Source organism: Triturus cristatus, chromosome 4_1 (assembly GCF_964204655.1).
Source record: "Triturus cristatus chromosome 4_1, aTriCri1.1, whole genome shotgun sequence".
In the NCBI taxonomy this organism is placed as follows: Eukaryota; Metazoa; Chordata; class Amphibia; order Caudata; family Salamandridae; genus Triturus; species Triturus cristatus.
Window position 1 is genome coordinate 865404532 of NC_140585.1, and position 20197 is coordinate 865424728.

Consider the following 20197-nt stretch of genomic DNA (forward strand, 5'->3'; position numbering starts at 1 on the left):
TTTGGTGTCAAAAAAGGGGAATCTTCTTTCTCTTCTCCTGGTAAAATTGAAAGGCTCAACCTCAGTGCTTGTTTATTACAAGATAAGGGGTGGTGGAACAAGGAATGGCTTGTTCCCATTTCTGATTTACAGGCTGACATTCACAGAAAAACTGCTGTACCATGTCTCTCTGATGATTCTGATTTGTTTGAGAATACTGCAGTTCCATTTGCTGATACACCTCATGCTTCTCTTTCACAATCTGATGTTCATTCTCGTATGAATGATTTTCATCCTCAATTGAATGTTTCTAATGCATCTTCTTCCATTGCTATTGCGTCTACATCTGTTCCTTCTGTGTCACCATCAAGAAGAATTTTCAGATTACCATTACGTTATAAAGATTTTATTATGACTTAATTTGTTTGTAAAGAAAGGGAGATGTTGTAATATCTGCTTTTCTCTTTCTTTTCTTTCTCTTTTCTCTCTGTTCTTTACCTTTTTTCTCTTTCTATTCTCTCCCTGTCATTCTATCTTCTAGAATCTTGCTACACTCTAGCTATTCTATTGCTGCTCTTCGCACTGAACAGTCGTCTTCGCTGTGGGTCTTATTACTTTGTAACCTGTTTGACTCTTGCTACAAGAATAAAGAATCTACAGGACACTCGCAAAGTCTCCATCGCCTTCTTCACGTCGCTACACATGTGCTTTATATCCTGAGACTTGAAAATTCAGATGTGTAAACACCTAGATATTATAGAAATGTTACTTTATCGGCTGTAAAGCCGTTTTGCTTGACACTAATATGTGGCATGTATGCTTGAAAATGGACAAGAGCAATCCATTTGCGTTTGGACCTGTAAATGTATGTATCTCTCCTGCAATGCATTGTACATATTTGACTTTAGCAGGCTTGGGTGCACTGTCCAACCCCAATTATTAGTGAAATAGAAACAAATACATACGTATTGTATTGTGACATACCGCTTACTACCCCAGATGAGCCGTTGAAGTGTGTAGTTGCTCCTGATCAGAGGACTGTGTTATTATTTGTACATACTTTTGTTAGCATTCATGTAGCTCTTTCTATTCCTGACGACGCACTGAAGCGCTTCGTGGACGGCTAGCTGACAACTCTGTGTGAAGCTTACTCCTTTAATCTGACAGAACGGCTATTATGCATTGTGTCATTCTTGCTAACCCCACTGATTTAGGCAGTACGCTAATTACTAATGCTTTTTTTTGTAAACGCTCTAGATTGTCGAGTTGGGTTGCTGCTTAGTTACAGGGTAGCAGTGGGTCAAGTTGTTATAAGTTTAAACCAGCCCCTGGGGTAGATTACAGGCTTTGTAGAGAGAAAAGGGTACACATGTCTAACGTAGAATGAGCATAACGTGCCCGATTGAAAAAACTCTGACCACTACCCCTTCCACAGACCTCAAAATCTGCTATGGAGGTCTCTGGTCCTCCAAACATCAACCTGCGATCTGTGCTGCAAGAGACTGTTGATTGTGGTCCAAAATGTGATGCCACAAATGTGGACTGTATGGTGAATGTTTACATTTGCATTGAAAATGCAGCAGTTCTAGGGCGGAAGATGTGTTTGCTGACTTTGTCGGCTGCTCGGGGTAACTGAGTCGGTGTCTGCACTTAGATCATAGCCATCAGTCTCTCTTCTTTTACCTGGGTGGCCCACAACTGGGGGAGCGAGATGAAGGGAGGAAGAGCTGGAGCTGTTAGGTACATTGCCATGTCATTTCCCTGGTACTCTGACTTTGGGCTTAATTCCTTTAACACTGATTTCATGCCCCTAGTATGTGATATTACGCTCTGCAAATTTGCATTTGTTTATTTCCTCAGTAAGCTCTTTTTCTTTTAAAATATTCAAAACGTATGTAGAGATGTCATCATGGTGCTTCCTGCTTTTTCCCTTGATGGGTATGTCATCCTGGAAAAACTTTATTTCTCGCATGTGTCCAAACAACTCTGTCATGAGACTTTAGAAAACTGCAGCTGCCGACGCGAGACCAAACTACATGCGCCGAAAATGGTAGCATCCAAATGGCGTTCAAACTCTGTAAAGTGTTTACTGCCAGCATCCAAAACCACCTGATGATAGGCAGTAGAAAGATCCAAAGTAGAACACCTCTTAGCATTCCTAGTGAGCGATAACATTTCATCAGTACTTGGTACTGAACTTTGGTCCACTATTATGTTGTTGTTCAACTGACTGACTGACTTTGCCATGTACTGTTTATGCTTTCTATCAAATGTATGTTAAATTAACAGTTTTCAATAGGAATAGGGCAAATACCTAGTTTCTATGCATTACTCCCATCAGCGAAACACCCTGTTGTACGACTCAAATCTATTTACCAAAACTATTTTTGCAGTTTAAACGACCCAAAGCCTTACCCAGTGTGGGGTCTTCAAATAAAACCACGCAGAGACCTAGGCGGCTGTTGCTTCGTTGCAACTGAGAATATGTGGAACAGAAGAGTAGATGCTACAAGCAGCTCACTGGTCACTGCTGTTGCTCGTCGCTACTGCCCGCCCTCCAAAGCTTACCAGAGCCCGGAGTGCGGTAACCCCTCTCCTGGCCATTGGGTAGACCTCCTTGACAATGTGGAGCAGACCGGGCCAGGACCAAAAGCTAGAGTCTGGAGTGCGGATTGTAGAGTTGGCAGATTCAGGGCAGAGCCTGAGGAGACAACACAGCAGAAAGCGTGAGGGGGGGGGGGAAGTGGCCCGAGACTCAAGCCCTGAGGGAAAAGGCCTGATGCCGGCTGCCGAACGCCCTCCACAAGCCCCCCGCCCCCCATTCCCAGGTTCTACCAAATTTTGCCCCACCCAAGCCTAGCTTGAAGCAAGCAAGGAGTCCTGGGGAAAAGAAGCAAGAGCACAGTGGAGCGAGGCGATGCGGGGAGAGAGCGGCAGCCTTAGAGTGCCGTCGCAGAGAGTGGGCTCAGGGAACCTCACGGAGGAGGTCCAGAAAGCTCTGGGTGCGGCTTGTTGAGCCCCGTGAAGCCCCCTTTCTGACCCCTTTCTGACCCATCCAGGACTGCCCAGAGTAGTCAAACGCAAGACCAGCGGGACCAGCAGTAACCAGCCACGCACAAAGGAAAGTTGAAGGAGGAGGAAGTGAAACAGAGCAGAGCCTTAGACTCCACCCACTCCAGGCCCCACAAATACTTGTCAAGCAGGGGGCCACAGAGATTAACAGCACGAGTCCCTGTTGTAGGATCTCTGTACAGAAGGTGGAAAGAAGAGGATCCAGGGAGGCAACTCCCAGCGGAGCCAAGGTGGGCCCTTTCAAGCAATATTAATAGCAGTAAAAAGCAACAGTCATTAACATCCAGATAGCTTCCACTGATTCCCTCAGTCTATTTCTCCCACAATTTCATGGTGCCTAGAAAGAAGAATAGACGCAGTCCAGTGACAGTCTCTGAAGCAAAAGAGTCTTCTCCCACCATTACAGACAATGATTACAAGAAGCATTGCTTAGTCACTCACATTAGTGAACCCCTCGAGGGGGGCCCGCCCCAACAAGGGCTCATCACTCAATATTCTCAAACACCCGGCAGTCATATGGCAACGTCTGCCAGCTTAACGGAGGGGGCAAAGGAAGAGATAAGAGTCTCCACGAAGGGCTGGCTCAAACAAGGCCATCACCCCCACATTAAGCAAACCCACCTAAAAGCGAAGATCGCATCCATGCACCGGAGAGTAGGGACCAAAGGAGTGTATCACCACAATCACCTTGCACGACAGAGAATAAGAACACACTAGCCTCAGTGAACCATAGGAAGGCACAATACACAGCAAATGGCCCTCATACCATCGAAGCGCTCATTTACTGACAAAGTGAGCCAGGCCTTGAAGAATCATTCCAGGAGGGTATGATATCCACCCCAAGATCAGCCACTCCCGCAATCGCCTGGAGGCACACCAGCATTGAGACAGAAGACCTCTTAGCCCCTTACCTCAAAAACCTGGAGATGAAAATAGAAAGAACTTTGAAGTTCACTCCCAAATTATTTGGAAGAGTAGAGGAGGTAAAGGACACACAAACAGCGGTCCGACTAAAGAATGACAATGAAGACCCCCACCTAACAGCAGCAAGAAAGGCACAGAACACATTAGCGAGGGCACTGCTATGGCAGCCAACCAAAATGGAGGTTCAAATAGACCTACTACAAGCGATAGCACAATGCGTGGTGAACCAAAGTGCTCGGTTGGAGACCATGGAAGCAAATATCCTCACCAAACTGGCCACAAGCACGTGTGCGTCAACATGCGCAGAAATCATTGACAAATGGGCAGGGCTCCCTGAGATCCTAGGGGAGATAGTTGCAATATCAAGGGGCAAGTGCAGTACACTGCCAGACACAGGGAAAGCTCCTAGCCCAAACACACAGAGTTCCACTTTTATGGCCCCAGGCGACACAAAGGAAGACCTAAAGTGCAATACCACACAAGAATCTCGGATACCCAGTTCCCTATTGGGGAGCAGAACAGGCTAAAGGGATGTGGCCACATGGCCCTGCTAGAATGCAGAAGAAATGACTTGCTTGGTTTTACCAGAAGCCCCTCTACCCAGGACAGCCAAGAAGAAATTGAAGAAACAGCAAAAAAGGCAATAGCCAAAAGCCAAAAGAAGATACATACCCCAACCCATTTTGAATAGCTCATTGTAGAAAACAGTAACAAAATCAGGCCATTTTATCCTATATTCACAGCCGTACAGAGGGCTAATACAGGGGAAGTAAAAGTAGGAAAACCTAAAGGACCTGAGGCATTGCAGACTCACAGCAAGTCACAGGCCCCCCTATGCATCTGTCAGGTCATAGTTTGATTTTGGATTTAAATAAGAGTTTGTGAAAAGCCTAGCGAAAGTGAACGTAAGCATACGTGCGTCAATCTACTTGGGACCTGCGGCGCAAAGTTTATCCCCTCAGATGGAACTACAGATGAAGGAATGCCAGCCAAGCTCATGAGGAAGGGTAATTGGTTAACAGCAGTATGGAAACAAGGAAAGAGCCCCACCAGGTTCCGATCCTCAAACCAACCGCCAAGCCTAGGCTCTCAAGGAAACTCCTCATAACTATGAGGTAGTCCTCACTCCAAGATATTACATCAACGGCTCTCATGACATCTTGAACAGGACCAATATCCTTTGATTATTAAAACATATTGCATCCCTCTCTCCGATTGAATTGAACGACCTGGAGTGGGATAGATTTTTAAAGCTCCAAGGTGTGATACCCACGGGGATTCAACTTCAGTGGGATTCAGCCAACAATGATTACAACTTGCATTGCTCGAAAAGGTGCAGCAGTTAGCTGAATGGGGGATTAATGTTCAACTGCTTCGGCCGAAGAAATATCCACATGTGCTTCTTCCTACAGATAAGGAGAAGGGGGCTGTCTCGGTCCTACTCAAATGGTAGCAGGAATCAACCAAGTCTAGATGCTCTCGCAAATATCTGGGTCACTTATAGAAATAACCATCGGGAAGCAAGCATAAGCAAATCTGAGTTTGCACTTACTGAGAAGCATGGGTTACCGAGGCGGCATCCCTAATATTAGTCAAAACCAGGTCGCTTGTGAGGGGATGAAGGGAGAGTCCCCAGAACAACAACAATTGACACTAATTTACTGGAATATAGCTGGGATCAGGAAAATCACTTTGAACAAGTCAGTACAGGAATATCTAGCCATCGGAAACATAGTGTGCCTCCAGGAAACCTGTGCATTGACAACAACTCCCATGGCAGGCTATTATGAATTTCTGAAAGCAGCCACCAAAAGAAATATTTTGGGCCACTCGTCGGGAGGACTTTCGGTCTACGTAAAACATGCCTGTAAGTTCATTGCCAATGAAATTCCTGTCATATTACCAGAGATACAAGCTATACGAATAATAGGCTCAAGGCTGAACCAACAACCACTCCGATTGTTGTTAATAAACTGTTACATCATCTCAGTGCAGAGCCAGAAGAAAGATTTTATTGAACTGTTTATAGATACACTGGAAGACTTGCTCGCCAAATACGATATGCATCACATTCTCGTTGTTGGAGACTTCGATAAGAGGGGCATTGAAAGGATAACCGACTCTTACAGGCATATGAGTAATGCCGCACTCTTCCTCACCTTTCTCCATAACAACAAACTTTATTCAACCCACTCACTAAAAATTATACGCTTTTCTTCATGGTGCTATAAGCCCACGTTTAAGAACACATCCACAATTGACTACATATTAGTCAGTGAAAAATTAGGAGACAGATTGCGGGATTTTGAAGTGGATGACATGGCTGGGAAGCCTTGATTAGAAACTTACAGCAGTCCTTGGGGGTAGTTCAACACAAGATCCAGAGAAAGAGTTCAGAAATGACACATCAAGTGCCTGACAACAAAAAGGTCTGGTTCAGAGCAAACGAGCCCTCAGAAGGGCATTGAGAGCCAAGAAAAGAGGTGGCAAAGCGCTAGAGGGGCTCTTCATAGTTGCTTTAAGGTTAGCATATAAAAAGAAATGGGCGCACAAAAGGTGATACATTGAAAGGGAATGGCTGAAAGTGTTTTCCATGCTGAAAGAAAAGAATCGTACCAGAATATGGAGATACATAAATCTGCTCGAAACCAAGGTATATCAAAGAAGAATGGGGTAGCTGGGAAAGGTACGTCAAACAATTTTATACGAAAGATTCTCCTGTCGAGGGGCCCATCGACTGGAGTAGACCTGAAGTAGTCAGCCATAACATCGAAGGTATTCTAAGGGCGGAAGGTGAAGCCACCAATGCCGATGCGAGCTGTGTGGGAGCAGCTACCCACAACATCGAAAGTTCTCCAATCACCAAGGGCGAAGTCACCAAAGTTAATAAAAAAGTATGAGGAATGATGCTGCCTCAGGTCCCAACGAGATTCTAGCTCCAGTATTGAAAACAGCCCTGACATATTTTGGTCCGATTTTGAAACCACTATTTAAAAAGTTTTATTTGACCGCAACGACGCCACTGTCCTGGAGAGGCTCAATTTTACGCTCCATACACAAACAAGCATTTGAAATGCAATAGGTCGCGCATTTGTGAGATTTGAAGCTATTAACATTGTAAGTGACAATGCCTTTGACTTATGTTTTAAAAAAGAAAACATAAATAAAAGGCATTATTATTTACAATGCTAATAGCTCAAACTTGCGTAAATGCGAGACCTATTGCATTGCAAATGCATGTTCCCTTTGAAATCTGGGACTTGTAGTCTTGTTTAATCCATTATAAAGCAGGTCTAGAAGTCCCATAATTCAAAAGAAGAAAAAAAGGATTGGAGCAGCAAATCACGCATGGGCCTGTGAAACTTCGCGGCTATACGTGGGCATACATTTTTTAAAATTAACACAAAAAAAAACATATGACTGATCTCCACAATGCAAGAATACACCAGGCCAAAGATGATTTTAGTGCATCTATAGTCGGACTGTTTGAAACAAAATGGTGAAAGGGAGGTTAGAGACGGAAGTAAGTCTTTCAACACCAGTTCTCTCCAAACAAAGGAGAACGATTCTGGGCAGCGCTTGGTGTTGGTTGAAGTATGGCGCTTTCTTGCCATTTTCGCAACCCAAACACGCTTTAGGAATGAAAATACAGGTACAGACTCTGAGATACAGCACTGAGAATTTGTCGTTAGTGATATGTCCCTTCTTTATCAAAATTGTCTCCGGTGACCCTCCAAACAGATCTTGTTCTTACCGGCTCTCTTTCTGTAGTCCCCGAATGATGTCCATTAGTTTGAACAAAAAATGATTTATCGGTCTTGATATTTTTCTCCAAAATGTCCCATTTCCTAGTTTTAAAATGTTTTCATGTATGGTCTAGTATCACCGAAAGGGCAAAACTGCGCGCGCTCATTGAGAGTGTTAGTTAATGAATGCGAGGGAGGTTTTTTTCTTCAGTTTTATATAGTGCGAACTCGACTCAAAGGTATTGGAGCGCTTTACACGAGCAGCAATTACATTACACAGACACATTTATTTTTGGTAGGCAGAGGGTAGATTAAGTAATTTTCCCAGAACACCAAAAGGTTGAGTCAACTCCTTGACTCGAACCTGGTACCAACTACACCAACCAAGTCTGCCATGTCCCTGCTACCCAACACCACAATACAACCTTGATGGGTAATTACTACTCGATTCAAATGCACGCTTTTTAACCACAGGAGAATGGAGTAATGAGGCAAAGCGTGGGAGGTTTTCCATGGGCGGCTGGAGGCACACAGGTGCCTGCAGGGATTTAACGAGTTATTTTACCAGTAACTGACCGTGCAAACCTGCAGGTTACACAGCGATCTCCGTGACATTCGCTACATTATTGGAATGGAGACCTGCGAGCTGCACTGCATGCCCCTCAGCGAGTGCTCAGCAACCCTCCCACCCCCCCATCAATTTCACGACGATTCAAGTGTACGATGAGAGATCTTACACACACAGATCCCTGCACGGACCACCAAAGCCATGTTACCAGTATGAAGCCTGGAGCTTTGCTGGATGCACAGGTTTGCGTGCAGCCGGTGCCTCAACCCACTGAGTCGTTTGTCTTTAGGGGTGTGCCTTTGACAACAGGGAAATGTGTTATTAAAACCGGTGGCTGACATTTTGTCAATTAATTTCTTTGGCTGTGGAGTTCGCAAACTAACGCCCATTTAGTGTCAGACAGGCAGATTGTACTACCCCCAACCCCCAGGCAAGTCCCACCAACCTCACCGCTCCTCCCACGGCTCGAGAAGAGTCTGGGGACCCAGAGTCCAACCGCAGACCCGTCCGCCAGACCTCTTAGTTCGGGACTGAGCCTCGGGAATATGCGCGGACCTCTGCTGTGTCGCGCCATCACCTTCCGGAAACAGTCACATAGACTGGACTGGAGACTAATCCCCTCTTCCGAGACTATAAACTTTACAGACTTTCCTCGGATGTACATCGACAGAGCCTGGAGACACCACTGGCTGCAGCGGATCCCAGGAGTCACCCCACTGAAGGGACTGTGCGCGCGCCACCCTACAGGTCCCGTGGGGACGCGCAGTAGACAAGATTTGTGAAAGTGAAAGCGACATGTACATTTAAAGACGCCGTGCGAGTGCACATCTCCTGTCCGGGCAGGCACGACGAACAGGAGACAGGGAGGGAACAAAACATGCCTCCCTTTCTAAGAAAAGCACGCATTTTGGACCAGCGCCAATTAGAATCATGGGTGGAGCTTCCACCCCCGCTTCGGAAGAGAAATCGATGACCATAGATCTCGCAAAGCTACAGCGCATGCGCTGCGTTGCTAGGCGAGACCTAAAATGATCGAGCTAACCCAGCAAATTACAGGCTATTAGCCCTGCTTGACTTAGAAGCCAAGGCTTTTACCCGTATTATACTAAAGGAGTTGGAGACATGGGCAACAGAAAAAGAAATTGTCCCAATTTAACCGTCAGGGTTCAGGCCACACAGTTCAACAATGGACAATATCATGGTATTGGCATATTTTTCCAAACAAGCAGTCAAGAAAAACAAACCGCTCTCGCACTGCTGTTTCATTGACTACAGCATGGCATTTGATAGGGTGGACCGAGGAAGACTTTGGGGGAAATTATCCTCCTCGGGAATCCCGCCCAAGCTCCTGAAGGCTATCATATCCCTATACCAGGGAACATGGGTACAGGTCAAAACAAGCCCAACCACAGTAACATCAAGAGTAGCCACAGACAACAGGCTCAAGCAGGGCTGTGTCTTGGCCCCCTTACTTTCCAATCTATACACAGCACACTTGCGGGCCGCTGTGCAAGGAGCTAGTTTAGTTGCTCCAAAGTTGGGAAAGGTGAGGCTCCCAATCTTATAATACGCAGATGACACAGTAATAATGAACCACACTAGGGTGGGCCTTCAGAGAGCCATCAATGCACTCTATGGCTACAACCAGGAAAACCATCTGCAAGTCAACCAGGGCAAAACCAAGGTAATTGTGTTTGGGAAATATCTAAGTAAGAAGCAATCCCACTGGCTGCTGGGCGACTATCAAATTGGGACAACCACAGCCTACAATTACCTTGGGGTCTGGTTTTCGGAGATGGCAAGATCGGCCTTTCATGTTAAGGTAAAAGTAGATTGTGTCACCCGCCCATTGAGGCAACAACTGTTCAGCCCAACAGCTGATCCAATGCTGACCGTCTTGAAAGTGACATCTTACTGGCTATTAGTTATTGGCATCTGGCCTCTCTGGGCGCGTTGGATAGTTTTATAACAGCAGCACAGGCCAAAGCTTATAAATCAGTGATCAGGATTCTAGCTGAAAGCCGTCAAATCCAATATCAGAATGGAAAAGAGTGGCGAAGATGCATGTACAGATCATCTCGTCTGAAATAGATACGGGAACATTTCAGTTTAATTCCATCACCGCGGCATTGGATACAGCATATACCCTGGGGAAAGGCAAGCCTTATTTACGCGAAGCATTGTCAGTTCAGGTATGCAGGAAAATTCTTTTTTATGCGGCTCACAGTATTTAGAATAACAGACTTTATTCCAGCATGGGCACGCAAGGGGGAAAATGGTAGATGCAGGTTATCCTCCTACAGAAGGGAATCTTGGATGCGCCTGTTGTTTTGCTGTCCCACTCTGGCGGTTGCGTCGCCCAATCTTTAGGGCCAAGGGAGTGAGGACATGCAAGAAGAATTCTGACTTGTGCTTCACCAAAACCGCAGCAACCAATCTAGCAAGAATAGCGAAGTTCACACACTTAATCAGACTCCCATTTGATGACCAGTTTCAGGTTTTATAATATGGGGATGGACTAAGACACTGCACGCATAACTGGCACAAAGCACCTCAGTGTATAGGCGAACACCAGATGGTTTGGACAAAGTCCACTAACTGGCCAAATAATGCACTAATAACCTGTACACTGCACTAGCGCTACTCCACCGAGTCACCAGTTACTGTAGATCAACAATATGCTGATGGTTGAAGATGAATGACAGTTAGCTCATGCCTGTTCAACCAACACGAGGTATTTCCATCGCTATAAAGAGGTGGTAGAGCACCCGTCCAGTAAGAGTAAAAGAAGTGTACAACAAAGGCCACAGAACTCCAACCTAAGGACAAGGAATCCACTATTCCCAGGTATATAGGAGAGTAGCAGTTGAGGGCTTTGTAAAGGATAGGGGCTACCTCACTTTAGAACCTGCCTACCTGCACAATGCACTTTTTATTACTCCATGGTCTCTGTAGAACACACCGATGGTAAGCGTAAACTAAGAATTTATATTGGGCAATTCAAAATAAGCACAAGAATATTATCTCTTGAACCACAAGTGCTACTGGTGTGGTCCAGTCAGCTGTCAAGGAATTGCACCAGGTCTAAGGAGATAGCACATTGCACCTCAAGGCTGAGAGTAAGATTTTTGATCAAGCAGAGGGATTGCATAGCCAGTCAAAATTATTAACAAGTTCAATTAGGGACTTTTATCAAACTTATTTGAATGGTGGTACAATTTTAATGTATGAAATGATAATATCAATCTATGTTTGTTTTATCTACAAAGGAAAACAACAAGGGCTTTAGAAGATAATACGCTAAGGAGTCCAGTTGCTTTGGAACTAGGGGAGTAGGTAGGCTGGGGAGGTGATAAATATCTATTTATGTTCACCCTTGACCTTCTGGTAGGTCGCTCCCCCCCCCCCCCCCCGCTGCAGCTCCGACTGCACCCCCGCTGTCGCCGCTGCCGCCGGAGAAGTCGAGGCCCTCCACCACCCGCAGGCTTCCACCTGTGTCTCATCCCTGGTGGCCAGTGGTGGCCTTAGGTTCGTTCGTTCATTTGCCTTGTGCTGTCTCTTGCCTCTCCTGCCTCTGTGACCCTGCTTCTGTGCCTGTATCTGCCGCGCCCCCTGCCCCTCGCTGCCTCCCCTGCGGCCCTGCCCCCTCCATGCCCGTTCGCCGCTCCCGTCCCTCGCCTCCCGCCTCCCAGCTGCTCCTCCCTCCCCTCCTCCCCATATATGGCGGACGCGCGCCTAAGGCAAGCCCGTCTGTGCCCGTCCGAGCCTGGACCGCGCCCAGCGCCAGAACCCCTGGCCCCCGTGCCAGACACGAGGAGCACCGCCTCCGCTACGACGCCAAGACCCTCATCGCTCTAAACCCAGGAAGAACTCATACCTGCTGCAAAGCCGCCCCGAAGCGCACCCACGGCCCCTTCACCTGCCGAAACTGCAACTTTTCCTGCACCGAAAGCACCAAGAGACCCACCACAACAGAAACCAAACAGCTCGGATGCATCCTGATCAACACTCGCTCCGCACACAAACACGCCGTCGAACTCTGGGACCTACTAGACACTACATCCCCAGACGTCTCCTTCCTGACCGAAACCTGGACGAACGAAACCTCTGCGCCTGACATCGCCATAGCCATCCCAGACGGGTACAAGATCACCCGCAGAGACCGCGTAAACAGAGCCAGAGGAGGCATCGCCATCGTCCACAAAAACACCATCAAGATCTCTACAAACACCAACGACAACCTCAGCACCGCCGAACACATGCACTTCCAGATCCACACGAACACCAAGACCACCCTTGGAGGCACCCTCGTCTACAGACCACCAGGACCCCGGGCTCAATTCTGCGACTCCATCGCCGACCTCATCAGCCCACATGCACTGACCTCCACCGACTACATCCTCCTCGGAGACCTGAACTATCACCTGGAAAACAACAACGACAGCAACTCCTCCACCCTGACAATCTCGCCAACCTCGGACTCAAACAGCTCATCACTACGCCGACTCACACCGCCGGCCACACACTTGACGCAATCTTCTCCTCAAGCCCCCACGTCACCTTCAGCCACGTCTCCGAACTCACCTGGACCGACCACCACTGCATCCATTTCTCCCTCCGAAACCCGCTCGCACCCCACTGCACCCTACAGACCCCCTGCCGCCGCTGGGGCAAAATCACTGAAGAACAACTCCAAACAAGCCTCCCACTCAACCCTCCGATGAACCCCACCAACCCGGATGATGGGGCACTCTCCCTCGAACGTTGGATGAGCGACTGCGCCAACACCATCGCACTGCTGACAAACCCCACCAACAGAGGCACCAGCAGAAGAGTCAGCTGGTTCTCCCCGGAACTCCTCGACTCCAAACGCACCTGCCGGAAACTGGAAAACACACGGAACAGGGACAAGACGCCTGACAGCCACACCGCCTACAAAGACGCCATCCGCAACCACCACCACCTCATCAGGACCGCCAAAAAGACCTCCTTCACAGACCGCCTTGACAACCACGCGCACAACAGCAAGGAGCTCTTCACCATCGTGAAGGGACTCTCCAACCCCAGCTCCAACGCCAACGACGTCCCACCATCACAGGCGCTGTGCGACTCGCTTGCCACCTTCTTTCACCGGAAAATCACCGACATCCACGACAGCTTCAGACCCCGGCCGACCACGCCGCACCTAACCCACCGCACCCCACCACCCACTGGGCCCTGACCACCTGGGCTAACGTGAGCATCGAGGACACAATCAAGACCATGGGATCTATCTACTCCGGCTCCCCTTCAGACCCCCTCCCACACCACATCTTCAACAAAGCCAGCAACTCCATCGCACCCCACCTGCACAAAATCATCACCCTCTCCTTCGAGACAACCACCTTCCCTGACAACTGGAAGCACGCAGAGATCAACACCCTACTGAAGAAACACAAAGCAGACCCGAGCGACCTCAAAAACTTCCGACCCATCTCCCTGCTCCCGTTCCCAGCTAAGGTCATCGAGAAGATAGTTAACACCCAGCTCACGCGATACCTCGAAGACAACAACATCCTGGACCCATCACAATCAGGATTCCGCAGCAATCACAGCACCGAGACCGCCCTCATCGCCGCCACAGACGATATCAGGATACTCCTAGACAACGGCGAGACAGCAGCCCTCATCCTCCTAGACCTCTCCGCAGCCTTCGACACGGTCTGCCACCACACACTTCGCATGCGCCTCCACGATGCAGGGATCCGAAACAAAGCCCTGGACTGGATCACCTCCTTCCTCTCCGGCAGAACTCAGAGAGTCCGCCTCCCCCAGTTCCGCTCCGAGGCCTTCAAGATCATCTGCGGCGTCCCACAAGGATCCTCCCTCAGCCCGACACTGTTCAAAGTCTACATGGCACCACTAACACGCATCGCCCGACATCACGACCTCAACATAATCTCCTACGCCGACGACACGCAACTGATCCTCTCCCTCACCAAGGACCCCCTCACCGCCAAATCCAACCTCCATCAGGGAATGAAGGCTGTCGCAGACTGGATGGAGGACAGCTGCCTCAAACTGAACACAGACAAGACAGAAATCCTCATCCTCGGGTCCAACCCCTCCGCATGGGACGACTCTTGGTGGCCCACATCACTGGGGTCCATCCCGGCCCCCACCGACCACGCACGCAACCTGGGAGTCATCCTCGACTCAAAACTCTCCATGACCAAACAAGTCAACGCATTCTCGTCCCAACTGTTTCAACACCATCCGCATGCTCCGCAAGATCTTCAGATGGATCCCGACAAACAAGAGGAAAACGGTCACCCAAGCCCTGGTCAGCAGCAGGCTCGACTACGGAAACGCCCTCTACGCCGGAAACTCGGCCAAACTCATTAGCAGACTACAGAGAATCCAGAATACCTCTGCACGCCTGATCCTCGACATCCCGCGCCGCGACCACATCACCCCCCACCTGAGGAACCTGCACTGGCTCCCCGTCGACAAGAGAATCTCCTTCAAGCTCCTGATCCACGCACACAAAGCACTCCACAAAACCGGTCCAGCATACCTCAACAGCCGACTCTCCTTCTACGTACCCAACAGGAAACTCTGCTCCGCTGACCACGCCCTGGCCACGGTCCCACGCATTCGGAGAACTACTTCCGGAGGCAGATCCTTCTCCATCACCCCGCCAAGACCTGGAACACCCTCCCCATCCACCTACGTCAAACCGAAGACCTGCTGACCTTCAGGAGACAACTCAAGACCTGGCTCTTCGACCAGTAACTTCCTTCCCCCCCCCCCCCCCCCCGACCCCCCCCCCCCGCGTCTTGAAACCCACTGGGTGTGTAGTGCGCTTTACAAATGACATGATTGATTGATTGATGTTACTGTGAAGATTTTAATTAATCAAACAGTCAATAAAAGAAAATGTCAATTTCTTTGACAAATCTTCTCAGCTGCAGGTGCTGAAGTTTACCATGCTGTGGGATGTGGAAATGCCACAGGGCAACTTGGGTTTTCATGTTAGTGCCATGGGGCACACACTGTCTCCTGTCCTGTGTGGCAGCAGGCTGGTGTCTTCTCGTTCTGATTAGTGGAACATAGCACTATGAACAGGTTGAAAGGCCCAGGGAGATGCCATGTTAGGGTAGGGTTTTTTCTTATCTGTGCCCATTTATTTATGGTTGACAGCCTTCTATTTCTGTGCTTTTACATGTCCATCATGACGTTTCCATTTTCATTTCTAAGTTAAGAGAATTGTTTGTCTCAAAGGTATATTAAACATTGCGAACAACTAGTCATTGCATCGCAACATTTTGGCATAATGTTTACCTAGTATTTTCATTGCTGCCTAGTACTTTTTTGCTAGGGATTTATTTTCTCATTCAGATTTTTTTCCTTTAGTCTTGAAGGCCGATTTCCTGCACTTTTTTACCACTTTCCAATAACTTTAAGGTTTGTTCAAGTCTGGTTTCCATCTTTGCATGTGATACTGTCATTGGTGATTCTGGAGGTTTTTATTCGACTGGCTTATGCCCTCTCTGCCTCCTCTAGCTTTGTGTGACCATTATTGGGTGGCAAAGTAGCTTTTTTTTTTTTTAGACCAGATCCTTCTATCTTCAAGAACTAACATTTTTCGAAATAATCCTTGTGTCCTGCAATTATGAGATTGTGACACCTGCGTAATCTGGATCATGTTTTTACAAAGGACCTATACAAGTACTCAGGTGTACTATTCAACGACAAATTGTGGAGTTAGAAATGTCTTTGCAATGAAAATGTAGCCCTGCGCCAGACAATGGTCCCCCCAATATCTTCTGAATTGCTGACAATTCTGGTTATGGCAATACGTTGTTATGGAGATCCCAATAAATAGAAATAATTTTTGGACTCCCTAATGTTTGAATTCACTTTTTGGCTGGCTCAGTTTTCTTTTAAGGGAAGTAATGTGGGGCATTGATTAGCTTTAGCTTGGACTATCTCCTTCGTTACTACTGGGGATAAGTGTAAATGACTAGGCATCTTTTATCTCGGGTCTAAGAAGCATGTTTGAAATGCCAGATTTTGACAGAACTGAGTAGTACGCGCTCTGTGAGATTCAACTAGCTCAAGTGACTTCCTGACTTACATTACATGGTTGGATCTTTTGATCACAGAAACTGTATGGGTGAGGACCTTGGTGATTTTATTTTGACATTGAAGCACCAGTGCTTATTTCTTTTACCTGTATTCCTCTCTTTGAAGAAGAAAATGAAAGATGTAGAGCTTAAGCTCTTGGTCTGCATTGTCTTGAGGGTGGACACAAACTGACCGTTTCCCATGAGTACCAGTAAGCCACGGAGATCCAGTGAAACCCATTCTTGGTGAAAAAGGAAGCTTTTGGTAGTCAGTCTCTTTCTCTATGTAGATCTTTACTGCAACATATGTACTCAGAAATAGAACATTTGTGTGTATTTTGATCAAATTAAATTACCATCTATATCAGCTATGGTCTTATTAGATCGTGAAGCCTGTGGGATGTTTACGGATAATAAATGGGCTTCAGAGTATCTATTTGAAATCGGCAGATACCTTATGCCGACATTAATCACACAGTAGAATGTACTTCATTTGTTTCTGGGTCTATAACAGAATATAAAAAGTCATTGGAGATATCTTGTTTAATAATCTTCAGAAACAAATGTTTGATTTAATTACATTCCTGCTCACCCAGTTATTTTTGTCATCTCCATGTTATGTTACCAAAATCCCTACATTGGACTACCGGATCTATTTCAATAAGGTCTGTCTTCTGTAATCAGCATTCTTTGATTTCTGGGACAAGAGTGGATTGTGAAAAGATTTTGTAAACTGGTTAATCAGGATCTACTTTAGCTATCCTCACAGATTACGGAATATCTAGGATATGCTGATGTGTTTAAGAAAACTAAAGTCAAGATGCTTCCACCACAGCATGCGGCATAAACTTGGAACCTGAAGTTGAAATTCCTTAAGGAAGAATGCATCACTCTAAGAATGTATCTGTCAAGATCATCTTGGGCACCAACCTCTCCATGAGCTGATCAACCTTGTCTCCTCATCATGCTTCCACATCCTTCGAATGCTATACAAGATTTTCAGGTGAATCCCACTGAATACCAGATGAATGGTCACCCAGGCTCTTATCAAAAGTAGATTTGATCACAGAAGCGCCCTCTACTTCGAAATCCCAGCCCATGTCCTACGCCGACTCCAAACCACCCAGAAGCCGCTGCCAGACTCTTCTCGAACATCCTGTGAAATAGTCTCATCTCTCCACACCTCAACTATCTCCACTGGCTCCCAATCCAGGAAAGGTGTAAGTTCAAGCTACTCACTCATACCTACAAAGCTCTTCACAACACCGGTCCAGCTTACCTCAACCACCACCTCAACTTCTAGCAACCCACCGGACACCTTTACTTGGAATAAGAATGAGGATACTGTGGCCCCTGTCGAGTCTTGCTTATCTTCGGTTTTTAAGTGGCTCGCGAAGGCCCAATTAAAATGCAATGAAGATAAGTCTGAGGTACTTTTGTTTGGCAACTTCCCCCTTGGGTTTAGAGATACGATTTGGCCAGCTGAGTTTCCGCCTCCATTGTCTAATAGCTGTGTTGCAAAGAATCTTGGAGTGTGGTTTGAAGATAATCTCTCCTTCTCTAGTCAAGTTAAGAGACTCACAGGATGCTGTTTTGGCCTCCTTAGAGTCCTGAGAAGATTCCTCCCACTGCTCCCTCAGGCAGCGAGAGAATCAGTGGTACGTGCGCTCATTCTCTCCCGCTTGGATTACGCCAATGTGCTGTATGTAGGGATTCCGGCCTATTCCCTTAACAAACTCCAAGTGGTGCAGAATATGGCAGCCCGCCTTCTGGGTGAGATCCCTCTAAGGAATAGTGTGCGAGGTTATCTTCGCTCCCTCCACTGGCTTCCGGTGAGGGCGCGAGTGATGTTCAAATCTCTCACTATTGCCCATCGTGCTCTTCATGGTCTAGGGCCACTTTATCTGCAGAAACGGTTCTCCTTTTACGTTCCAGGGAGGATATTGCGCTCCTCGGCTCTTAGGCTGGCAAAGGTTCCTTGCTTCCATCGACATCGATTAGGGGGTGCTTCCCTGGCCGTTCTTGCGGCCCGGGCTTGGAATGCGCTACCACTGGTGCTTCGCTGTGTCAAAGATCCAGCAGTTTTCAAAAAATTGTTAAAAAATCATCTTTTTGTTTGAAGTTCAGGTTATGCTTCCCAATTCCCTATGCTCGCGCCGGGACACTCCTTGGAGTAGCTGTGTGCGTTAGAAGTCCAGCTAACATAACATAACATAACCTTACTTCTGTGTCCAGGCAAGAGCACTCCTCCCTCGCATTAAGAAGACCAGAAACGGAGGATGCTCCATCTCATAGCTCACAGCCAAGACCTCGAATTACCTCCTGAAACACCTCAGAACCTCCCTCTCCCTCATGGACTTCCAAAGGAACCTCAAGACATGGCTCTTCCAGACAAAACAAGCATGATCTCCTCTCACACCTGCCCTACTCAGCACCTGGATACCCCCATGGATGATTAGCTGTGCTCTACAAATTCACATAACATAACATAAAACGTAGAAGCAAACGTTTGAACTATATTTGGATCAAAACCAAGAAAGAGGAGTTGTTGCTTCTTCTACCCTCCCCTTTTATTTCTTCCTAAAATAATTCATGTAGTTAAGACACTGTACTCGTTACAGATGATTAAAAAAACATAACCACTAATGGTCACAACCCTTTGCCGATAATAAAGGGCATTGTGTGGTCTGTAAGAGGAGCTCAAGCAATGAGACAAAAAGACTGTTTTTGTACTTGCTTTAATTATTTCTAGCACTATGTGATGCTTTTGAATTAAGCAACGCTCAATTAGTTGTATACTTAGAAGAAGTTATGATCAATTCACAGCCTTTGAAAGAACATTGTCAACAAGTCACTGAGGTTCTGTAATGCTGTGGTGTAGAGCTAATCAACTAACCCAAATCAATTAAATTCACTGCTGCTTAGGTTTTAGCCAGTTATTAGAATTGATTTATTAAGAACTTCTCTGACCACTTGGAAAATCTCGCAAACTTTTGAGAAAGAAAATCTAAAAAAAGAAACTTTGGATTTGTGTGCTATAAGGAGACCAACACTGCATTTAAAACCCTGAAGAAGGCTTTCCCTTCTGCACCCATCTCGAAGACTCCAGAGCAAAGAACAGTTCCTTTCTGGTAACTGATGCATGAGAAAAGGCAATGGGGGCTGTACTACTGCAGTTTCAGTACTGCAGGTCATACTCCTGATTAGGCATCATGTTGGTGCCACATGCCAGATGGTGTTTGAGGGCCCTTGATTTGTTCCTAGGGCCCTTCATTGATACTTACAGTGGCAGTGGCTCCAACATCAGTGGAGCCATTTAGACTGGCAGCTATTCCTCAATGTCCCCCTAGACCTCCATTGATGAAAGTGCCCCACCAACATTATGGTGGGTAATCTATTCAGTCCTTTACAGTTTACCCTACTTAGAGGCCTCCTCCTAATTGGGTTGGGGTGCCCTTCTACACATAATGTGTTGGAGCTGCAGGCAGTCCATTTTGTCTTGAAAATCTTTCTCCCTTCCACCTTCAAGTGCATCCATCCAGATCCTGTTGGACACCAACACCTCCATCCTCTATATCAATAGACAAGGCAGTGTGGGTTATCCAACCCTTCATTTGGAGTCTTTGACTGTGAAGGTGGGCCCTCCAGTAGGATATCTTCCCAGTGGTGAACCATCTTGCGGGTCTCTTCATTCTGAGAGGGGATGCACTGAGCGACCTCTCATTAGAGAACCTCTAGTGGGATGTCTATCTTGACGTAATCGACATGTTCTTCTCTGTGGATCTCCGCCACGTTCTGGA

The 20197-nt window shown here is 47.0% G+C and overlaps 1 protein-coding gene across 2 annotated transcripts in view; it reads left to right on the top strand.

The window, feature by feature from the left end:
* MKLN1 (muskelin 1) overlaps positions 1 to 20197 on the top strand; it is a 653324-nt gene that overhangs the window by 98436 nt on the left and 534691 nt on the right. The gene's annotated exons all lie outside the window — the stretch shown is intronic.